The sequence below is a fragment of the Patagioenas fasciata genome, chromosome 6 (genome assembly GCF_037038585.1).
Source record: "Patagioenas fasciata isolate bPatFas1 chromosome 6, bPatFas1.hap1, whole genome shotgun sequence".
Taxonomy (NCBI): domain Eukaryota; kingdom Metazoa; phylum Chordata; class Aves; order Columbiformes; family Columbidae; genus Patagioenas; species Patagioenas fasciata.
Genome location: NC_092525.1, coordinates 1,530,628 through 1,554,209, shown reverse-complemented (window position 1 = coordinate 1,554,209; position 23,582 = coordinate 1,530,628). Strand labels below are relative to the sequence as shown.

Sequence of the window (23,582 nt, the reverse complement as noted above, 5' to 3'; positions counted from 1 at the left end):
AGCAGTTGGTGTAGGGTGGAATCTTGAGGAGAAAGTGATATTTCCGTGCCAGAAGTGGTTGGTGTTTGCATGGTATTGTGGTAGTTGTTCCCGCAGGTGATCAGTGCTGGAGTGTTATTGCAGGATGAGGGGATTTTGAAGGCTTGTCTGTGAGATGCACTAGAGGCAGCAGTTGCAAACGAAAGGCTGAGGTGTGGAGAGTTTGTCGGTGGGTTTTGGACAGTTGTCAGTTGAAGAGTTGGTTGTTTGCAGGTGAGGTGTAGAGCAGAGGGTGAAGCTGACTTTGCCTGGGCGGCGCAACTGGATGGGTGTGCAGAGCTGAGGAGAGCGGGCTTCTGCGGGTGACCCTAAAGCTGGAGAACCAGCCAGCGGCAGCTCCAGACAGTCCCGCTGCCGAGCTTGGCCGTGTAGGGCCAGTGCCCTGGGGCACAGGGAGTGTGACCCTCCGCAAGCACCAAACAGCAGGTGAGGACTGTGGGGATTTGTACTGAGCTATGATATCTCTAAGGCATGTGCGAGGGGCCGGGGCCAAGGCAAGGTGGGCTCGTTGTGGGGTGTGGGGAGGTGTCAGCCCCCGGACTCAGCCCCTGTCTGATTGTAGTGCCCTTGGGCTGGTGTAGCTCAGTCCTCTGTGTGTTTCTCTTCAGGTGGAGCAGCGTGCAAAGGAAAAGCAAGGAAGGAGAGGAAGGTGGTGAACCTATGAGGAAGAGTGTAGCGAATCTGGCGTGGACTCACGGTAAGGTGCCATGAGAGACATTTATTACAAACTCAGGTTTGCATTTATACTCGCTATGATGCTTGCTCAAGCATTTGCTCTTTAGCTAAGTTAGACATGACATGAGCGATGTAACTGCCATATACGCATTTTTTTCTATAGTAAGCTGTCCCTCTGTCCCTGATGTATCAGTCCTGTATCCTGTATCTTAGTAGTCATAATTTTTCCCCAAGTAGATGAATATTTTGCAAGCAGCTTTATCTCCAGTCGTTACCTGTTCATATAATTCTCATTCATCTTTGTGCCATGTCTCCAACTGAAATGTACCAGTTGTAGGAAAGTCTAGCACATGATTAGCAATCCATTCTAATAAACTCACCAATCAGACCCCTGATACATCCTGATTTTGCGTTTGTAGCGCATGTTGAAGGACATCCAGGGTTTGTCTTTGCTTAAGGGATAACTTCCCTCCCATGGTTCCCAATCGCTCACCTTTCGTTGGTGGTGGGCGTGCACTGTCCTGGTTCCCGGTCCTGTTTCCTGGTTCGATTGGGCTTCGCTACCAGAGCGGCTACTGCCTTTATAGGCACGCTGAAAGTCCCTGTTCCAGGGCGCCATTTGTAGCGAATGCGGTACGGACTCTCTTTTAAGGTGCAATGAGAGATGTTTATTACAAATCAGGCTTGCGTTTATACTCGCTATGATGCTTGCTCAAGCATTTGTTGATTAGCTAAGTTAGTCATTACATAAGTGATGTGTTTTGTGTTCCCACCAAAGTCACTGCCATAAACACCTTTTTTGTCTATCACAAGCTGTCCCTCTGTCCTTGATGCATCAATCCTGTATCAACTCCTCTGTCCTTGATGTATCACATAGCATACAGTCCTTTGTTCTTGTATTTTTCCACTAATGCTTGTTCTCATGCTGTTGACTCTTGCAGTTTCTCATGTGCCCGGTCTTCCGTGTACTGACACAGAAGAGCGATCACGAAAGAGGATTGGAGCTACGAGTCAAGAGTGAGGAGGAAGATGGGCAGGCTGAGCCAGCGAGAAGGAGAATGTATCCTTAAGCACAGGGAACGATCTGTGATTAGTGCGTCCCCCTCCCACCCCTAGAAACCGTGCTCGGGGGTAAAGTGGTAAAATGGGAGCAGGGGCTGTTGGCTGTGTTTTGGGAGGTGGGGGTGGTGAGCAGGGGCTGGGCTCTTGGACTTGGGAGCAGTTAAGGGAGCAGGGTGGTCATCCCTTGGGAGGTGTCTGTCTGCCAGCAGGTAAAGGAGGGGGAAGAGGATCCTGCCGGGGTGAGGGCCTGGCCAGCTCTCCACTCCCAGGGCTCTTGATGCTGGTGTGGTGTGTTGCTGTAAGTGCCAGGGGTGACTGGCAAAGAAAGTCTTTGTGGGGTGCATGCTGGGAAACTGTGCTGCTACGGAGGGGCTGGGTTGGTGGGAAGGCCTGTGCGGGGGGCCGGGGCCAAGGCAAGGTGGACTTGTGGTGGGGTGTATGCTGGGAAACTGTGCTGCTACGGAGGGGCTGGGTTGGTGGGAAGGCCTGTGCGGGGGGCCGGGGCCAAGGCAAGGTGGCCTTGTGGTGGGGTGTGGGGATGCGTCAGCGACCGGACTCGCCCCCTCGTGTGACTGTACGGGCCTGGGGTGGGTATACTTTTGTTTTCTGTGCATCTCTGTTCGGGTGGAGCAGCTCGCAAAGGCGAAAGCAAGAAAGAAGAGGAAGGTGGTGAACCTACGAGGAAGAGCGATCAAGAAAGAGGATTGGAGTGCATCTGCAAGTCAACAGGGATCAAGAAAGAAGATGACGGTGGTAGAGCTGCGAGTCAGGAGGGATCAAGAAAGAAGAGGAGGAAGGTGATGGAGCTGCGACTCAGGAGTGAGGAGGAAGAAAATGTCCCCCTTGGGACAGGGACCTCCCTGTAATCAGGACTGCGCCCTCCCACCCCTGGAAACTGCTCAGGGGCCCAGACATCCATGGGAAGGTTGTGTCCGACAACACGAGCCAGATCTTCAGCACTGGCTGCTGTTCAGCTGGGACCAGGGGCTGCTGGTGGGGTTTTGGGAGGCGGGGTGGGTGAGTAGAGGCTGGGCTTTTGTACTCATGAGTGGTTGAGAGAGAGGACTGGACACCTCTTGGGAGGTGTCTTGTCTGTCTGCCATCAGCTAAAGGAGGGGGAAGAGGATCCTGCCGGGGTGAGGGCCTGGCCAGCTCTCCACTCCCAGGGCTCTTGATGCTGATGTGGTGTGTTGCTGTAAGTGCCAGGGGTGACTGGCAAAGAAAGTCTTTGTGGGGTGCATGCTGGGAAACTGTGCTGCTACGGAGGGGCTGGGTTGGTGGGAAGGCCTGTGCGGGGGGCCGGGGCCAAGGCAAGGTGGGCTTGCTGTGGGATGTGGGGATGCGTCAGCGAGCGGACTCACCCCCTATGTGACTGTACGGGCTTGGGGTGGGTGTATTTCTGTCTTCAGGGCATTTCGGTTTGGGTGGAGCAGCTCACAAAGGCGAAAGCAAGAAAGGAAAGTAAGGTTGTGAACTTACGAGAAAGAGTGATCAAGAAAGAGGATTTGAGTTCATGCGGGAGTCGAGGGATCAAGAAAGAAGAGGAGGAAGGTGATGGACGTGCATATTGAAAATGAGAGGGAAGATGGGCAACCTGAAGCATGGAGCAAGGGAATGTCTCCTAGAACAAAGGGACCTTTCTGTAATCAGAGATCCCCCCTCCTACCCTACAAACTGAACAAAGAGGACTGCGAGAGGGAGCGCTCTGACAGGACAAGAGGTATCAGTAAATCTGGCAAGAGGACAGTGGGGGAAGCGCTCTGGCGGATCAACAAGTCTCAATATATGTGGCAAGAGGATGATGGGGGAGAGTTCACCAGTGGTTCAAAAGTCACCCAGAAAAAGGGGAAGAGGATGTCAAGGGGGGAGCGCTCTGGTCGATCACAAGACTCTCCTAAAAAACACACCAGGATGGTGGTGGCGGGGAATGTCCTATATGGGACAAGGGGTCCCGAGAAATCCAGCAAGAGGATGGTGGGGGGGAGCACTCCAGCAGACCAAGAATGTACTAAGGAAAGGCAAAAGGACGGCAGGAGGAGAGACCCAGTGGGTCAAGAGGTACCGAGAAATCCAGCAAGAGGACGACAGGGAGGAGCTCTTTAGCAGGCCAAAATCCCACTGAGGAAAGGCAAGAGGACAGCGGGGGAGAGCGCTCCAGTTCTTCAAGTGACTTCCCAGGCAGAAGGCAGGAGCATGGCGGGGCAGGACTGCGGCAGGTCAAGAATTCTCAGTCTGGCAATAGGATGGCGGGGAGGAGCGTTCCAGCGGGAGAAGAGCGCCCTGACTAGAGGCAAGACGAGGGTGAGGGAGAGCACTCGGACGTGTCAAGAAGACTCCCCCAAAAAGTGCAAGAGGAAGGCCGGTGGGGAGAGCAATCCAGCAGATCAGGAAGTCTCAATAAATGCGGTAAGAAGGTGGCAGGTGGGAGCTCCCCAGTGGTTCAAGAGGTCCCAAGATATCCAGCAAGAGAACTGTGAGGGTGAGCGCTCCAACAGGTCAAGCGGTGTCAAGAAATCCAGCAAGACAATGGTGGAAAACGCTCCGGTGAATCACAAGATTCCCCCCAAAAAAGGCAAGAGAATGGTGCAGGGGAGCACTCTGGTGGATCAAGAAGCACTCAGGAAAAGGGGAAGAAGATGGTGGGGGGGAGCACTCTGGTTGGTCACAAGACTCCCCCAGAAAACACAAGAGGGTGGCAGGGGGAACGCCCTAATGGGTCAAGAGGACCCAAGAAATCCAGCAAGAGGACGGCGAGGGGGAGCGCTCCAGCAGATCAGGAAGTCTCGATAAATGCGGTAAGAGGATGGCGGGTGGGAGCCCCCCCAGTGGTCCAAGAGATCCCAAGAAATCCAGCAAGAGGACGGCAAGGGGGAGCGCTCTGGCAGATCAGGACGTCTCAATAAATGCGGTAAAAGGATGGTGGGTGGGAGCCCCCCAGTGGTTCACAAGGTTCCAGGAAATCCAGCAAGAGGATGGCGTGGGGGAGCGCTGTGGCAGATGAAGAACCCTCAGTACATCTGGCAAGAGGACGGTGAGGGGGTGCTCTGATGGGTCAAGGTTGCTCTGAAAAAAGCCCAAGAGGGTGGTAAGGAGAAGCTCACCGGTGATTCACGAATCACCCAGAAAAAAGGGAAGAGGACAGTGCGGGGGAGCTCTTCAGTTGTTGAAGAGAATCCCCAGAAAAAGGCAGGAGGATGATGAGGGGGAACACTCTGGCGGGTCAAGAAGTCTCAATAAGTCCGGCAAGAAGACGGTGGGGAGGAGAGCTCGTGTGGGTCAAGAGGTCCCAAGAAACCCAGCAAGAGGACAGCAGGGGCGAGCGCTCCGGCAGATCAGGAAATCTCGATAAATGCAGTTAGAGGATGGTGGGTGTGAGCCCCTCAGTTGTTTAAGACGTCCCAAGAAATCCAGCAAGAGAACTGCGAGGGGGAGCGCTCCGGCAGGTCAAGCGATGTCAAGAAATCCAGCAAGACAATGGTGGAGAACTCTCCGGCGAGTCACAAGACTCTCCCAAAAAAGGCAAAAGAATGGTGCAGGGGAGCACTCTGGTGGATCAAGAAGCACCCAGGAAAAGGGGAAGAGGATGGTGGGGGGAAACGGCCTGGTTGGTCACAAGACTCCCCCAAAAACCACAAGAGGGTGGCAGGGGGAACGCCCTAATGGGTCAAGAAGTCCCAAGAAATCCAGCAAGAGGACGACAGGGAGGAGCTCTTTAGCAGGCCAAAATCCCACTGAGGAAAGGCAAGAGGACAGCGGGGGAGAGCGCTCCAGTTCTTCAAGTGACTTCCCAGGCAGAAGGCAGGAGCATGGCGGGGCAGGACTGCGGCAGGTCAAGAATTCTCAGTCTGGCAATAGGATGGCGGGGAGGAGCGTTCCAGCGGGAGAAGAGCGCCCTGACTAGAGGCAAGACAAGGGTGAGGGAGAGCGCTCGGATGTGTGAAGAAGACTCCCCCAAAAAAGTGCAAGAGGAAGGCCAGGGGGAGAGCAATCCAGCAGATCAGGAAGTCTCAATAAATGCGGTAAGAGGATGGGGGGTGGGAGCCCCCCCAGTGGTCCAAGAGATCCCAAGAAATCCAGCAAGAGGACGGCAAGGGGGAGCGCTCCAGCAGATCAGGAAATCTCGATAAATGCGGTTAGAGGATGGTGGGTGGGAGCCCCACAGTTGTTTAAGGCATCCCAAGAAATCCAGCAAGAGGACGGCGAGGGGGAACGCTCTGGCAGATCAGGACGTCTCAATAAATGCGGTAAGAGGATGGCGGGTGGGAGCCCCCCAGTGGTTCAAAATGTCCCAAGATATCCAGGAAGAGAACTGTGAGGGGGAGCGCTCCGGCAGGTCAAGCGATGTCAACAAATCCAGCAAGACAATGGTGGAGAACGCTCCGGTGAGTCACAAGACTCCACCAAAAAAGGCAAGAGAATGGTTAGAGGATGGTAACAGGCAGCTTTGAGAGCACTCTGGTGGATCAAGAAGCACCCAGGAAAAGGGGAAGAGGATGGTGGGGGGAAACGGCCTGGTTGATCACAAGACTCCCCCAAAAACCACAAGAGGGTGGCAGGGGGAACGCCCTAAGGGGTCAAGAGGTTCCAAGAAATCCAGCAGGAGGACGGCGAGGGGGAGCGCTCCAGCAGGCTGAGATTGTACTAAAGAAAGGCAAAAGGACAGCAGGAGGAGAAACCCAGTGGGTCAAGAGGTCCCAAGAAATCCAGTGAGAGGACAACAGGGAGGAGTGCTCTGGCAGGCCAAAATCTCAGTGAAGAAAGGCAAGAGGACAGCAGGGGGGAGTGCTCCAGTTCTTCAAGTGACTTCCCAGTTAGAAGGCAGAAGGACGGTGGGGTAGCGCTGGGACAGGTCGAGAATTCTCAATCTGGCAATAGGACAGCAGGGAGGAGCATCCAGCGGGACAGGAGCGCCCTGAAAATAGGCAAGACAAGGGTGAGTGAGAGCACTCCGAGATGTCAAGAAGTGTCAAAAAATCTGGTAAAGGATGGCAGGGGGGAGTGCTGTGGATATTCAAGAGACTCCCCAGTAAAAGGCAAGAGGACGGCGCGGGGAAGTGCTCCAGCACGTCAAGATGGCACTGAAGAAAGGCAAGGTCACAGTGGGGGGGAGCATTCCCGTTGTTCCAATGGTTCAAAAGGTCCCAAGAAATCCAACAAGAGAACTGCGAGGGGGAGCACTCTGGCAAGTCAAGCGGTGTCAATAACCCCAGCAAGGCAACGGCGGAGAGCGCTCTGGTGAGTCACGAGACTCCCCTACAAAGGACGAGAGGATGGTGGAGGGGAGCCCACCAGTGGTTCAAGCAGCACCCAGGAAAAGGGGAGGAGGCTGACGAGGGGCAGGCCTCTGGCGGGCCAAGATCGCTGAGGGAAGGTGCGGGGGAGCTTGCTGGTGGCTCAAGAGACCTCTAGAAAAAGGTAAGAGGGCGGCGGGGGGTGGGAGGGCGCCTCAGCTGGTGAAGAGGAACCCCGAAAACAAGGCAAGAGAATGTTGGTGGGGGGAGCGCTCTGGCGGTTCCAGAGGCTCCCCGAGATCCGCTCAGACGGCAGCGGGTAACGCGGCAGCTCAGCGTCAATCAAAGAAGAACAGGAAGGCGGTTGACCTGCAATTCCAGAGCGAGGAGGAAGACTGGCAACCCGAACGAGGAGCAGCAGAACTTGGCATGGCCTCTGAAATCCTCCTTTAATCTGGGCTCAGGTAAGCTGGAAGCAGGGGACATAGGCTGGGGTTTGGGAGGTGGGCAGGTGAGAAATGATCCGCATTTTTGATCTGCTGAGTGACTGAAGCGCCTGGGAGTTCATTTGGAGTCGTTGCCTTACTTGATTTTACACTGACTTTTGCATTATATTTTAATGACGTAGAATTTTCCGTTTTGACATCGAAACCTAAACTTCTTTGGAAATTCATCCTCTGTCCCTTCAGTCTCAGCTCGTGGCACTTCCACTGTCTCGTGGCCCGCGTTTCAATGTACATTAGATCGCTTCCTGGGCCTTGGATTTTAAGTAATGGTCCGTCACAAGTTTGTTTTTCTTGTCCTTAACAGGCAGCTTTGAGAGCTCTCTAAGGAAAAGTGATATCTTTTTACCTTGTTACTGCTCTTTCCATGTTACGAGCAGCCACCCTCTTTATGATCAGTCTCATGCTTTTCTTCCTTTCTTGCCCAGGTTCAGAATACCAGGAATTCCAAGCTTCAAGTTTCCTGTGGAACATTGCGGGAGACCTTGATAACGTGGCAATGAGGGAGGTGATGAAGAGAAACAATACCTGTTCCTTTCCCATTTCAAGACGTTATTTTTTACCTTCCTGGTAGCTGTGAGATGATTTGCAATCTTGCGCTAGCATCTGCCTGAAAGAGAACACGGACCCTTTGGGTGCCTCCTCAAGAAATACTTGCTCTATGGTTCTGGCGATGTCCAGGCTTCAAGGGTGGGGCATAGGGGAGTGTAAATCTTAGGGGGCCTCCCGGGATGTCTGCAGGTTTGGGTGACCCGTGGCTGGGACGGGGACGCCGAGGTTGTCAATCTTGCCCTGAATCTCTCGCTCCCTCTCTTGCAGCACCCGAGACCGAATGGAGGAGCAAGTGTACGGGAAGTTCCTGCGCCACGACACAGATCACATTTATCGCTCTCGCCCTGAGAGACCCGGAGAACCAAACCGTTCCCATCGTGCCTTGAAGCAGCCTCTGCTCACGCGCTTCTCCCAGGGAGAAGGCAGAATGGCAGTAGCTCGCCACGTTATAGCACAGGGTGCACACTCTGCAGCTTTCAAGCCCAGCTCTGCGTTAGCTCACCCCTGCAATTTTGCACCGCCCACGCAAATTTGAGTTGTCGCTGGTTGTTGCAGCGTTTGGCTTTGGTGAGGACAGCGTGTGTTTGTCAGCAGTTGGTGTAGGGTGGAATCTTGAGGAGAAAGTGATATTTCCGTGCCAGAACTGGTTGGTGTTTGCCTGGTATTGTGGTAGTTGTTCCCGCAGGTGATCAGTGCTGGAGTATTATTGCAGGATGAGGGGATTTTGAAGGCTTGTCTGTGAGATGCACTAGAGGCAGCAGTTGCAAGCGAAAGGCTGAGATTTGGAGAGTTTGTCGGTGGGTTTTGGACAGTTGTCAGTTGAAAGTTGGTTGTTTGCAGGTGAGGTGTAGAGCAGAGGGTGAAGCTGACTTTGCCTGGGCGGCGCAACTGGATGGGTGTGCAGAGCTGAGGAGAGCGGGCTTCTGCGGGTGACCCTAAAGCTGGAGAACCAGCCAGCGGCAGCTCCAGACACTCCCGCAGGGCCGGGCAGGGCCAGTGTCCTGGGGCACAGGGAGTGTGACCCTCCACAAGCACCAAACAGCAGGTGAGGACCGTGGGGATTTGTACTGAGCTATGATATCTCTAACCCATGAAACTGGGGTCCAGCCTGAGCAGGGCATGTGCGGAAGCTGTGCTGCAGCGGAGGGGCAGAGCTGAGGGGAAGGGCTGTGTGAGGGGCCGGGGCCAAGGCAAGGCGGGCACGCTGTGGGGTGTGGGGAGGTGTCAGCCCCCAGATTCAGCCCCCGTCTGACTGTAGTGCCCTGGGGCTGATGTAGCTCAGTCCTCTGTGTGTTTCTCTTCAGGTGGAGCAGCGTGCAAAGGAAAAGTAAGGAAGGAGGCGAACCTGTGAGGAAGAGTGATCGAGAAAGAGGATTGGAGGGCACCTGTGAGTCAAGAGGGATCAAGAAAGAAGACAACAGTGGTGGAACCGCAGGTCAGGAGAGCTCAAGGAAGGAGAAAGGTGATTGTGGCAGTATTCTGACATTGGGCCTATGAGAAACTGTGAGAGTTGACAGCGTGAGAACAATCATTAGTGGAATAACACAAGAAGCATGTACTGTATGCTACGTGATACATCGAGGACAGAGGGATTGGTACAGGAATGATACATCAAGGGGGATGACGGGGGTAGCTTGTGGTATAGACAACGATGCTTTTATGGCAGTACCAATATATCACTTATGTTATGACGAACTTACCAAATCAGCAAATGCTTGAGCAAGCATCATAGCGAGTATAAATGCAAACCTGAGTTTGTAACAAATGTCTCTTGTCTCACCTTAAAAGAGAGTCGGTGCCACATTCACTACAAATGGCACCCGAACAGGGACTTTGAGTGCGGCTGTAAAGGCAGCAGCCGTTCTGGTGGCAAAGCCCAATTGAACAAGGACAGGGAAACAGAGCCAGGAAACAGAAACCACAGCGTGCACCCATCAGCAAGAAAAGATGAGCAATTTGGAACCATAGGAGGGAAGTTATCCCTTGAACCAAACAAACCCTAGATGTCCTTCAACTTTTATTAAGAAAGCAAAATCACAATGTACCAGTAGTCCGATTAATGACTTTATAAGAAAGGCTTGCTGATCATGTGCTGGACTTTCCTACAACTGGAACATTTTAGTTGGAGGCATGGCAGAAAGTTGAACGAGAATTATATGAACAGGCAGCAACTGGAGATAAAGCTGCTTGTGAATATTTATCTACTTGGGCAAAAATTATGTCTGCTTTAATAGCGACTCAGAAGGAAGTAGTTGCGCGGGTTGCAACTAATTGTGAACCTTCTGCTCCTCCCTTGCCAGGGAAGGAGGGGGATCCTGTAGATAGATTAGGCAAAAATGCACTGACCACAGATGTAGTAGTGGATAAAGGATTGGCTGATAACAAAGCCCCTGCATGTACACTACAGTGAACACTTTTGGCAAATGATGGTTTGTGGGAGTCGCCTGACAAGCCCCTTGATCCTGGCCCGACGGACCCAGAGTAAGAGCCTGATTTATTCCCCCCGGATGTTACTTTGCAACTGAAAGTGCGCACTAATTAAACCATGTGGGATAAATGTAGAGAAGAGGCTTTGAAAACAGGAGACTCGAAAGTGGTTACGGCATGCCCAGTGATCTGTTGTGAACAGCAATCTCCAGGCTTTCAGCAGCTACCATATGATGTTGTAAAGGAATTACCAACATTAGCTAAAGAAAATGGGGTTACTTTATCATTTGTTATACATTTTTGAAGCATTAAGCTCCTCTTACGAACTTACTCCACATGACTGGCGTTCTTTGTTGAAAATGATCTTAACCATACAGTATATTGACTAGTAGTTATCTGATTTTTGGGAGAACTGTACTATAGAGACCGTTGATAATGCATATCGGATGAGATGGATTGATTGCAGTCCTTTAGCTGGGGAATGTGCCCACGCTTTGCCAGATAATCAAGTTGCGTAACCCAGAGAGATATATATGTGGTGTAATAGCAAAACTAGCAATGAAAGTGGTTCGGAAGTTACTGGAGGTTGGGAGAGATGCCAATACGTCCTTTTCAAAAATCTTGCAAGGATCACAGGAACCTTATGCGCTGTTTTTAGACCGCTTGCAAACTGCTTTGGAGAGACAAATTGATAATGACACAGCGCATGAGTTGTTACTAAAATAATTGGCTTTTGAGAATGCTAATGCTGATTGTCAGCGTGTGTTGCAGGATTTGGGGAATAGGGAAAGGTGTACTATAGCAGATATGAGAGTGTGTCAAAACATAAGTCAACTGAACATTATACCAGCTCTCTAGCTGCTGCTTTAGCAGCACAGTTACAAGTATTGGGAACAGAACTGAAATCGAATTGTTTTTGTTGTGGGACACTGGGTCGTGTAAAGAAAGATTACACAAAGTATGCACGCCAGACTTCGAAGGCTGTACCTCCTAGAGATCGTCCAAAATGGGGAAAGGGCAAGCACTGTGTGAGTGAACATCATTCAAGGATTAATGTAAAGGGGGAGCCAATTAACCCTTCCCAGGAGGTGGGGGACAGGACTTCCCCCACCCCCATCAAATAAATTCAAGTCTAAACTCATGACCCGAGATCTCTTCCCTGGAACAGCTGGAAGTGCAGGGCTGGACTTGGCTGCCAGCCCGTCAGTGATGATAATTAATTACTGCTGTGGTATTGCTTATTCCCAGAGGAGTGTGGGGGCCTTTAGTGCCTAGTGTGCATGCTTTGTTAATAGGTTGATCATCTACTACCAAATTGGGTTTGTTTGTTTTACCTGGAGTAATTGACTCTGATTATCAAGGTGAAATCAAAATTATGGCATGGACACCTGTGCCACCTTGCTACATCCTGAGGATGCCCCCAGATTTGCATTTTGTGTTCCTTCACTTAATCAAGAGGAGCCTATGAAGAGATAGCATTGGGTGGTATCACCACAAGGGATGAGAAATAGTCCAACCATTTGCAAGACAGTAGTTGCAGCAGCTGTACAACCTGTGAGGAAGCTGTACCCCTCAGCTTGTATCTGTCGTTATATGGATGATATCTTGCTTGTCATGTTATAAGAGCAGGAACTACAACAAGTAATGCAAGTCCTATGTAACGCTATACAAAAGGCTAGATTACAAATTGCACAAGAAAAAATTCAGAAAACTGCTCCATGGAAATATTTGGGGTGGCAAATAACAGAACAAGAAATCATTCCTTAGCCAGTACCTCTTAAATTCCATAATATCATGACCTTAAATGACTTACAAAATTGCTAGGAGCCATAAATTGGCTCCGACCTATTTTGGGCATTGCCACAGAGGAACTGTGTCTACTTTTTACACTTTTGAAAGGAGACCTGAATTTATTGTCTACTCAGGTATTGGATGACAAAGCTCAGCAGGCCATATAGAAAGTATTCGATGCTGTTGAACAAAAATAGGGATGGGGACGCAATTTGCAGCTGCCAGTTTGGCTGGCACTCATAGCCAATACCGTCCAACCGTTTGCAGTACCGTTTCAATGGGACAAGTCATTAAGTGATTCTTTAAGAGTTGGAATGGGTTTTTCTAGCTCACACACCAATGAAAACAGTTTGGATAATAAAAGAAATGTATGCAAACCCAATAATTAAAGGCAGAGAATGTTTATGTGCTATGTATGGGACAGACTTTGAATGTATATTTATTCCTACAACAAAGGAGAATTTGCAATGGTAATTAACTGAAGATGTGAATTTCCAGATTGCATTGGCAACATATGCAGGGAACATATCAGTTTATTACCCCCAACATAAACTGTGGGCTGAAATTGGTAATTTACCGTTGTAGGGCAAATGCTGCTGTCAGCAACGACCAGTAAGTGACAAGACTGTATTTACTGATGCCTTTGGTCGCTCACGTAAAGTTGTAATTATGTGGCTAAACTCAGATACCCAGTGTTCCAAACACAAGGTAGAAAAAGGAGACCAAGGGTCAAACAAGTTCTTGAGCTGACAGCTGTTAGGATCGCTTTTGAGTGTTCTGTAATGAGCCTTTGAATGTTGTAACTGACTCATATTATGCAGCTGGCATACTTAACCGCCTGGAAGCTTCTTTTCTGAAGGAAGAGGATAATCCTCTTTTGATGGCTGAATTGAGAATGCTATGGTTCCTAATAAATCATAGACGTCATGGTTTTTATGCAGCGCACATCCGCTCTCGCGCTGCCCTTCCAGGACCTCTTGTGGAAGGCAATAGGAGGGCCGATGCACGAGCTGTGCCGCTTACTGTGCCTAAAGCCTTGGAGCAAGGTAAATTATCACATAAACTCTTTCACCAGAATGCAAAGTCGTTAAAACGACAATTTCAAATTACAACGGATCAGGCCAGGAGCGTTCTTATGTCCTGCCCTGATTGCCAACAGTCAGCACCGGTGCCATCCAAAGAGGGTGTTAATCCAGGAGGGATTACTGACATTACGGCCAGCTGATGTAACGCGTTGTTCTGAAGTGGGTAAATACGTATGTGTTTCTGTAGACGCTCATTCCAGATTTCTCGTTGCGGCTGCACGCACTGGTGAAAGAGCACGGGACGTCTGTAAACAGTGGTTGGCGTGTTTTGCTGTTTCAGGAGTTCCAGGATATGTAAAACCAGAGGAAAGCGGAACGCACGCTGGATTAGAGGAGCGATCCCCCGAGTGCCCAGCGCGCCGTAATAAAAGTGCCTGCTTTTTAACACTTTCAAAACAGTGTTAGAGAGTCTGTTTGCCGACTTTTCGGTATCGTTTTCTGGCGACGAGGATGGGATAATCTGCCTGACCTCCCGTGGACCCCAGGATCTCTGGGACCTTGTGCCGGCACCGGGGAATTCCCGGAAGGGATCACGGATCCTCGGGCCAGCTCGAGACGTGGGTAAAACCCCATCAATGAGATAAGGCACTTTCATAGTCTGGTTTGTTTGCAGGCTGCCTGCGCGAGACGTGGGCAACACCAGCGCGTTGGGTCTGCGCATTTTGGTAAATTGGGTAAATTAAAAAGAAATAAAAAACTAAAGAGGAAAATGAGAAAACAATAAATAAAAGAGAAAAACAAGGGAACAGTAATTTGATAAAGGTACCTTTAGTGATTTTGCTGTTTGTGCCTTAGCAATTGTATAATTGTTTGTGTCTTTAGTGATTTGTTGTTACTTGTGTCTTGGGTGATTTTATAGTCCAATACTTACGGTTAACCAATTGTTTGTTATTGTGATTGTGAAATAGGTAGTGGACAAGGGACAGGAGGGATTCGAAAGAAGTCCCCCCCGGCTGTATTTTGTGACATTGGAAAAGGATCGTTTGACTCCCTGGGGAAAGCTACCAGGGGGAATCTGATTGAATATTGTAATTAATGGTGGCCACTGTAAAGAATATTAATATGCTGCACAGGTCTGGGTGGGTATACCTTGAGATGTGTAGTATAGCAATGCACTACATGTAATATATAGTAAGATATATGTTTTAAATCATATATTGTCTATTATATAATGCATATTACACAATACAAAATGTTACATACGCATTGTATTTGAAAAAGGACAATCAGGGAAAGAAATTGAAACCAGTAAAAGGTTTGTTGACGAACAGATATTGGTGTAGAATACACAGAGAACATTAGATCAGGATTGTCCCTTGGTGAATGCAGGGTGGCATCCTGATGTCCTTATATCGGGGGACAGGCTGAATTGGTATGGACAGTGCATTTTATACGGGATTGGACACGCTGTGCCTAAAGCTGTAAATACGCCAAAGCCTTCTGAGATAAAACAGGATCGTCTGTGCCTCATTTGCTACACCCCTTTACCTGTTTCCCAAATTGATTTAGACTGTATTTACCATTGTAAAAATAGAGCTTTCCCCCTTTAATTTTTGTCATGTATTGTAATTCATAGAGATATTGGAGCCCGTCCTACCTAAACTGTAGAAAAGACAGCAGCCATGTGTATTTTTAAATAAAGATTAAATCAAGTCTGCTAGCTCATTATCTTTAAGCGTTCTACTGTGATCACCTCCCTCCCAAGGTTTTGTGTCTATTGTATCAGGGCCTAACACCCACGGCCACAGTGGATGAATCACCATGGGCACAGCACCAGGACCCGCTTGTTGGTGTCCAGGGTATCCACTCCAGCAGACACTGTCAGTAAAAGAGCACATCATGGAACTGGAGAACCATCTAATTGTGTCATTATACACATTCACTGCTCTTTTTTCTGCTTTATACCCCTGGTAGCTTTTTAAAATGGCACAGTTTGAAAAGGATTTCTGTTTTGGCCCTGCACACGGAGGCTGATTTTCCTTTTCTAGGGCCTTCCACCCGGTTCACCGCACCCGTGTGATCACTGCGCTGCACGTGGGCAAAATCAGCTGTGCCCTGTGTTTCTCCCGTAAAATAGTAAGAACGCTAATACAATCGTGCCAGGAACTACCTTCACTGTGAATATTTGAAGGAACCCACTGCTAATGTATTGTTAATGGGTACTTGCATTGGGGATTAGATGCAACAAAAATCCATACTTTCTTTTATCCTTTGCTGTACAGGAGGTGGTTGAACTTTTCTATAGCAGATTCAATCACCTGTTGTAAAGCGAGATGGTTGTCTCCTGTGAGGAAGCAGGGTAGATTTACCCATGCTCTATAAGCACCATGGATGAGCTATATAGAGTAACAGCTTAAAAACAAACCAACCGACAACAAGAAGCTAACGATCAAAACAACAAAAGGAAAAAAACCCCAAACAAACCAACCCAAAAGCGCAGAGGCTCCTGAACGCCCCCTCTCAGTGCTGTGATGTCCGTTTCCAGGGAGCCCGTGGGGTGTCCCCACAACCGCAGACACAGGTGACCCGGCTGGGTGGTGCCAGCAGAGAACAGTTGGTGTGACCCAGCCCGCTGCGCTGCCCTGGGAAAGCCGGGGACAAAGGGCCGGGCCGGGGCATGGGGAGGTTGGTTCCAGCTCACGGATCAGCTCACAGCGACTGCGGAAACAGCCCCGAGCCGGGACGGGCCCGGCCGTGTGCTCCTGTCCCCCGCCGCGGGGGTCCTGGCTCTGGACATCGTTGCACAGGATCGTTTGAGAACCGTTCCTGAAGGATGCGCAGCGCCCAGAGCAGCAGCGCCTGCCCGGCTGCTGCTCAGCCGAGGGTAAGGGCTGGAACTGACCCTGTAGCAGCAGCAGAGCTGCCACAGCTGCGGGCGAGCCGAGTTACTGCTGCAGACAAGACACGGGGCACAGGGAGAGGCAATGTATTTTATTAGGACAGAAGGCATCTTTAGGAAAAAAACACATTTTAGCAATGTCGGGCTATTATCTTTTATCAGTGTGTCTGCCATGTGCGCGGCTCTGGGAAAGCGCGTTCGGGGAGCTCAGGCTGCCCACGGGTCAAGAAAAAGCGCCCGCGCTGCGGGGCCCGGGGGGCGCTGCGTGACCGCGCTCGGTGCTGCCGTCTGGTGGCCACCGCCCGGAACTGCAGCTGGGGAGCGGCGCCCGGTGCCCGTGCCGCGGGTAAGAGGGGGACTCTGCCACTGCGGGCGGCGTCGTGCCCGTCAGAAAGGGGGGGGCAGCGGTCGGACGAGCAGCCGGGAAAAAACGAGGCCCCCGGCTCTCCCGGGGAGGCCCCGCTGCGAGGGGAACGGGCGAGGCGGCGGCAGGAGGCGGCGGCGTCTCCTCGGTCCCGGGCACAGGGGAGAGAAACCTGCCAGCCGGAGCTCCTTAGGGCTCTCTCTGTTCACAATGAATTTAAGGGTAGGTGACCACCCGCCCCCCTTGTCAGCATAAAGCAAAGGAGCGCGGTTTGTTGTTTCCTTTCAAACGCGGCTGCTGGAAGCCGCGCGGGCAAAGGGCGTGGGGGTCCCGGCAGGGCGGAGAGCAGACGGGTGAGGGTGCAGAGCGGGCCAATCAGATGGCGCGGGAAGGCTGGGGGGGGGGGGCGGATCGCTGATAGGCTGCCAAGGCACGTCAATTGCCATTCTGTCCGCCACTCAGATTGCCGGAGGGGCGGGTGTCGGAGGCTCCGTACTGCGCATGAGCAAACTGCGAGTACTGATGGGCCGAGAGAATGGTGATTGACTGGTTCTCGGCAGCCAATCGTGTTGCGGAAGGGAGCGGGTGCTGCTGCCTCCCTACTGTGCATGCCCAAACTGCGAGCGCTGATAGGCGGAGAAAATGGTGATTGACGTGCCTAGGCAGGCTATCATTTTGCCGGAGGGGCGGAGCATCCAATAGAGGGACAGTGTGGGGGGGTGGAAAGCAGCCAATCAGCGCGGGTCCTGGCGAGCGGGTCCGTGGTGTCTCGGGGTGGGTACCGGGAATTAACGGGAACGGGGGTCGGGGCGGTTGCGGAGCGGTTGCTGCAACCGGCGCCCGGGGACCTGGAGGTAGGCGGCTCAGGGCAGCCCTTCGTGAGGTCCCCGGAGGCGGCAGAAAGGCAGAGGGGAAGGAGGCGACAGCCGGGAGCCTCCCGCCGCGGGACGGTGGGAGAGTGCGAGGGGAACGGAGCGGCGAAAGAGGCGGCAGGTGACTGCGTCCGCGGCGAGGGTGACCGTGCCGTTGGAACGGGGGGAGTGGGATGGGCCGGCGCGGTGAGGAGGCGTTCGGTTCGGTTTCCCCGCTGCCCTTACGGCCGAGCTGGCGAAGCTGGTGGGAGCGAAGGCGCGGTTGCAGGCTCGGTGGCGTGGCGGGTCGGGCGCCGCTTCGCCGGGAGCTCGGGGCGAGGCCCGGCGGGTTCTGTGTCCTGTACGTGCGGCTTTCGTTCCGCGGCTCTCTGTGTGCTTTTTTGTTTTGTCGCGTTTGTTTTCTGGGGTTTATTTTGCGGGGTTCCCGCGAAACGCGGCACGACCGCTCGCCCGGGACTGCCGCGGCGGTCTCAGTGCTGCCGCCCTGTGGCGAAACTCGGGTACTGCAGCCCACGGCCGGGGGAAGAGGCGCCGTTTGACCCGAAGCGGTCAGAAGTGCCAGAAACCAACGCCAGAACCGGCAGGAGCTGCGGCTTCGCAGTTCTGTCAGCATTGATCTTAGGACTCTGATTTTGATGCTAGTCGTTTTTACTTACATTACGCTACAGTGTTCTGTTTGGTACTGCTAGTGGGTAACAAATAATTGTGCTGTACCACAACGCGAGATGATAATATTTCGTAGATTTATACTGCCAAAGAGTTTGCAAGTATATTGAAAAGGGGGGAATTCAAGAGAAGCTACCAAGTTAATGTATATTGCGATGAAGTTATAGAAGATGTACCCTTCATTAACCGGTTCACGTGGGGTAAATGCTTTCTGACCGCCTGCACGATGAGGGGATGTTTTTCACGTTTTAGATCCTTCTGCACGACAAGAGGGAGACAGAAGATTTAATAACACATTGTTTAGAAGCTGAGAGCTTAGTTTATATTTAACTAATAGATGTGTTGTGAGTGAGAAACTAAACATTTATAAGTAACTTCATCAATTATTTCTTAGGCTAGATATATTGTATGTTCAAAATTTAAAACAATTGTAATTAATATGTAGCAGCTGTGTGACTATAAGCAATGCAAGAGTATCCAGTCGTGGGAGCACTTACAGAGGACGACCCCCAGAGCTCCCCAGTGCAGATGAAAGAAACATTGCCTGCTTAACGGTGTAATTGACTCTGCTGTCAAACTTATTTCTCCGTTTCAGTACGAGCCCATCCCGTGGCCTCACAGGGCTGTGTCCTGTGGCGGTGCTGTGGGGAAGGGGCGAGATGCTTTCCTGCACCGGTGGATGTGTTTGCTTTTATGCTGAGCGTGTCCTAAACGGTGTCAGTTTGTCTTAATGCTGTCTGGCGTTGCTGCAGTTGCTCTGGTTTTTTGAGGATGCCTTGTGTTTTGAGGTGGCCCGTTTCCCTCGAATCCTCCGTTAGCTCAGCTGCTCTCCTGTCCCTTCTTCTGACTAATTCCTCTGCTTTCTCCTGCTCTACTTTTTTCAGAGGCTGAACTCTAATTTGGAATTTCTGTGTTTCTGAGGGGGAGCTGTGAACGCCCGATGCTCAGCAGACCCCCCAGCCCAGGCGGGGAATGGAACCTGGGGAGCAGCGCCCAGGTGGGAGACGCGGCGCCGTCCTCCGTCCCCAGCGTGCGGCAGAGGAGCAGGAGGCGACAGCCGGCCGGGGGCAGACGCCGGGTGCGTCCCCAGCTCGCCAGAGCTCCCGCCGAGCCTCCTCCCGCGGCCCCGCTCGCCCCGTGCAGCCGCCCCCAGCTCCGGCAGCTCCTGCGAACCCGTCCCGTGTTCCTGGGCCGCTCCCAAGCCCCGTTGTGAAGGCAGCAAGCCGGCCCTCGGCACCTCTCCGGTGGCCCCTGCGGAAGGAGCAGGCTGGGGCAGGGGTGAGCTACGGTGCTAACGGCCGCTGCTTCTTCTCTCCCTCTCCCAGAGGCCGCGCTGAGGATGTGGCCGTTCACTCCCAGCCCAGGGGATGCCGTTGGCTGCGCCCGCCTCGGGCTGGCGAGGCTCGTCTGGCAGCGTGGCGGGAGAAGGGACAGGGGAGCACGTCCCGTGCGTGGACGGGGGCTGCTGCTGCTGGAGCCAGAGAGGTTGGGGAGAGGTAAAGAGGAAGAAATGCGGGGCCGTCGGCCCAATGTCCGCTTCCTGCAGCGGGCGAGAGAGCGAGCCCCTCTCTCCGGGTGGCGAAGGCTCCCTCTGCGCGGCGTGCGGCGGGCCGGGGGCCAACGTGCGCGGCAGGGTCCGTGCGCGTATCCTGGAGCGGGACGGCTGCCTGGCGAGCGAGCCAGCGAGGCTCCATGTCCCCGAAGCCTCGTCTCGTAGGAGCCCTGACACCCCACCGTGTTCTCCTAGGCTGAGGACGGCCGAGCGCCCCGAGTTACCGGAGAGGAAGGGAGGAGAGAAGGAGACGGGAGCGTCTGAGCTGTTAGAAGCCTCCTGGCAGCCACCGAAAGCGAGAGCCGCTGTGAGTCCCTGGCCCTCGGGGCCTCGTCCCCGGCTTGTGTGTCCTGGTGCCTCCCTGCCCCTCCTTGGTGGTGGTTTTGGTTTATTATTATTATTTTAAAATTTTGCTTCCCTATACCTCTCCTTTTCTCTCTATTTTTGTGTCCTGCTCCATCTTCTATAGCTGTTTTTCCCTTTTCCATATCTTTGTCTTGATCTGCATCAGTCTCTTTTTTTCCCCACAGTTTCTCTGGCCTGTTCCCTGCTGTTCTTTTCTTCTCAGTACCTGTACGTGCAGCTCTTATCTCCCACCTTCCTATCTCTCTTCTTCCTGCCTTGCCCTTCTCTCTCTATTCGTTTGTCTTGCTCACTGTTGCTGGCGTTTCTTGTTCAGCATCTCAGCGTTCCATTCCTCCTTCCTGTTCATCTCTTATTCTTTCTGACCTTTAATGCTGCTCCCTGTCCCATTGTTTCTCGCTGTATCCCTGTGTCCTGCTCCCTACCCACAGTCATATTCTTCCCTGTCCTGTTGGCCATCCCAGGTTTCTTCCTCCATCTCCATCCTCGCCCCATCTCTTGGTCCTGCTCCCTACCCACCCCGGTTCCTGTTTCTCTGCCCTTCTTCTTGTCTTACTCCTGGTTTCTCTGTCTTCTTCCCTCTTTGTTTTTGTTTCTCTGTCGCTCTGCCCTGCTCCCTGTCACTGCGTTTCCTCCTTCCTGTCTCTGTCCCGCAGCCCGGCGCCCACTTCTCCTTTGTCTGTCTCTCCCACTGCCCATTCTAGGATTTTTCCCACCGTCTCTGTCTCCTGCTCCTTGTCTCTCATTTTGGCCTCTTCTTCCCTTTGCCCTGCTCCCTGGCCCTTTTGCCCCTCTCTCTGTGTCACCTTGTCTTGCTCCCTGTCCCTATCTTTCTCTGGCAAGCTTACCCTCCTTTTCAAAGGAATCACAAAATCACTTTGTTGGAAAAGATAACTGCAATTTAAAATATCTTTACCCTTTGAAGAAACAGCCTGGAAAAGATAATTTTTGTTTTTTTCCAGTGGGGCGGTTCACGAGGACGGATGGGCTGCTGGGCTCTTCAATGACAGCATCCAGGGCGAGGAAGGAAATCTTGGCTATACTTGGGTGATATCTGTGTCTGTGTTCTGTGTGTATCTGGGAAAATGTGTTCTAGGGAACTCAGACTGCCAATGAGTCAAAAATGGCCTGGTTATCCAAAAAACGCAAACGCTCCAGTGGCCGTATCAACAGCTGTACTGAAGATGGTGCAAAATACTTTTTTCTCCACTCAACTGTAGCCTTCACAAGAAAAAAGGAAGTGTCAGGTTCCTCTCCAGCTTTGTTCTGAAGGGCTTTTCCTCTTTCAGCTGGATGTCTGCTGCCACCGTTTCACCGCGGTTGCCCCGTCTTCTGCTACAGAAGTACCAGACAGACAGAAGGAATCCAGAGCGGTCTGCCCGTACAAGGTACGGCTAGGACGCGTGTCTGCACTTTTCCTCAGGTACTTGTAGAGTGGACTTTAAAGTTAACATTAAGAATGCACCGACTCTCCTTCTATATTTTTAATACGAAATATTTTACCAGGAGTACTAAAAATAAGGTCTGTTCTGGAGCACGGTACACCTGTGCAGAGCTCACCTCCCTCTGGTTATTTTCTCTTCCTGAAAGCGTAATCTTCTGTTTCTGTGGGCTTACTATTGAATGATACTATGGAAATGATTTTGTACTAAAAGAGGAAAGGAGGTGTTTGTAAGAGTTCAGATGTCCAGAAGAAACAACCTGATTCAATGACAAATGCTTTGTTCTTTTTCACTCAATAGGTTTTTAAAATATCTTAGAATAGTACTCAAAAAGCTGACAGAGATACAAGCACCTGGGCAAATCGGTTTTGTTCTGCGTGTTTGCCAGGTGTTCCCAAGAAGCACTTTCAGCCTCGTAACTGGTGGCGGTGAGTCCATGTGTGATTTGGATGAGTTATTGTTTCAATAGTGACTTTTTTCTCTTAACCTACAGTGTGTAGTTCTGACTTCAGTTGGTAAGAAATCTTCCAAAACGGCAGCATTCCTCATTCCAAGAAGCTGCATTTTATGAACCTGCCCTCCGAGTGGATCTTCCCAGGTGATGTAGTGGGCAGTGGCCTCATCAACAACAGGACTGTTCATTTTCTTTGAAACAACCAACCAAAGTCCATTTCCTTCCGCAGAGCCCAGCACAGCAGGCCTGGCAAAGGTTGGTGGCACCGCTGGGCTTCGGGTTCCCGGTTGCGACAGTCGAGCTGTCACGGTCACAGAAACGTGTTCCCCTGTGTGCTGCAGTGCAGCCAAAAGTGTTCGTGAGTCTGACGCTCCTTTTTCGTAGCCTTATGCTGCACTGCAGGAATGGGGATATTTATTTATTTTTTAAAGTAAACCCATGTCTTCTATCTCACTGATTTTCCTATCAATGAAACTTAAAGCAAATAAAATGGTCTAATTTACATGTTGACTTCCATAGTTAAGAGTAATTGTTGAGTAGGTGCAGCATATAATTTATTAGGTGTACTTAAGCAGATGGGTATTTGTTCTAAAAACTGAAAAAGAGAGGCAACTGGATGCTATGAGTGTTTCCCCAATATCTGACAGCGTGCTCTGACGTACTTTGTTTCTGTCTGGCTCTCAGTGGCGCTTTTCCCTGGCAGGTCGGGGTGTCCCTCGTGCTTGAGCCGTGCAGCTGGCCACGTGTCCCTGCTCATCGTGCCACACGCCAAGTGTGAATCGATAGCTCTGTCTAAATATACATAAATGTAATAATATGATTGTAACAATATGCCAACATCTGCAAGTCTAGAAAGATATTTGTGTCCAAAGAGAAGGCTAAACAGGTGCGTAAGTATAAATGGATATTCTAGATAATAAGTGGTGATATATATAAGCATAAACAGATATTCTGTATAAGTTTAAGCAGATATATACATGTAAATGCATACGCAAGTGTGTAGATGTCTAAGTAGATATACATTACAGTGGAAATAGATGATATATATGAATCAAATATATTCCCTAAATACATACGTATGTGTAAAAAGAGACATAGGAGTCAATGTCAGTGATGTACAAGGTTTTTAAAATGCAAAGAAATTCTGTTTATAGAAAGGATTAAAAAACTCATCCTTACCCGGAAATGTCTCTGGCGGGTGCACTTGAGGGAAAGGCCTGAGCTGCCCCCAGGGAGCAGAACGGCACCCGCACCTGGTCAGCGGTGGGAGCAGGGGCTGGGGGGCTCTGTGTGCGAGCCAGACGCTTCGTTCCATAACTGCGGCAGCCGGGGAGCTGCTGCGAGCTCTCTGCTGAATGACTGACTGTGTGGTGATGGTTTTTACTACTCACAGGGCACTGGGCGAGCCCCATTTAGTTTTCTTGTAATCTAACTTAAGTAAAAGCGTACTGAATAGAATTAATCACCCGACTTACAAGGCTGTGTGTCGTCTTTGTGTTTGTGGTTTGTTTTTTTTTTTTTTTTGAATACGCTCTCTGCTTCATGTTGCTGGGAAAACCGTGTGCTGTAAAGTTCTGCTCATATTTACCAAAAGCAGCTACAGGTTACACTGGACATCTGTGAGATCAGGTGTGGTTTGTACTTCGCAGGGAAAGAAACAGAAAA

General features: G+C 51.2%; 2 long non-coding RNA genes across 2 annotated transcripts; both read left to right on the top strand.

Annotated features, from left to right (window-relative positions):
* The first annotated feature begins 8,874 nt into the window (after positions 1-8,874).
* Positions 8,875-14,163, top strand: LOC139828174 (uncharacterized). Its single transcript, XR_011739536.1, has 3 exons — positions 8,875-9,107; positions 9,367-9,524; positions 13,646-14,163. It is a non-coding gene; the product is annotated as an uncharacterized lncRNA (long non-coding RNA).
* Positions 14,164-21,571: 7,408 nt separating this feature from the next.
* LOC139828173 (uncharacterized) lies at positions 21,572-23,292 on the top strand. Its single transcript, XR_011739535.1, has 3 exons — positions 21,572-22,061; positions 22,147-22,275; positions 22,621-23,292. It is a non-coding gene; the product is annotated as an uncharacterized lncRNA (long non-coding RNA).
* The last annotated feature ends 290 nt before the right edge of the window (positions 23,293-23,582 follow it).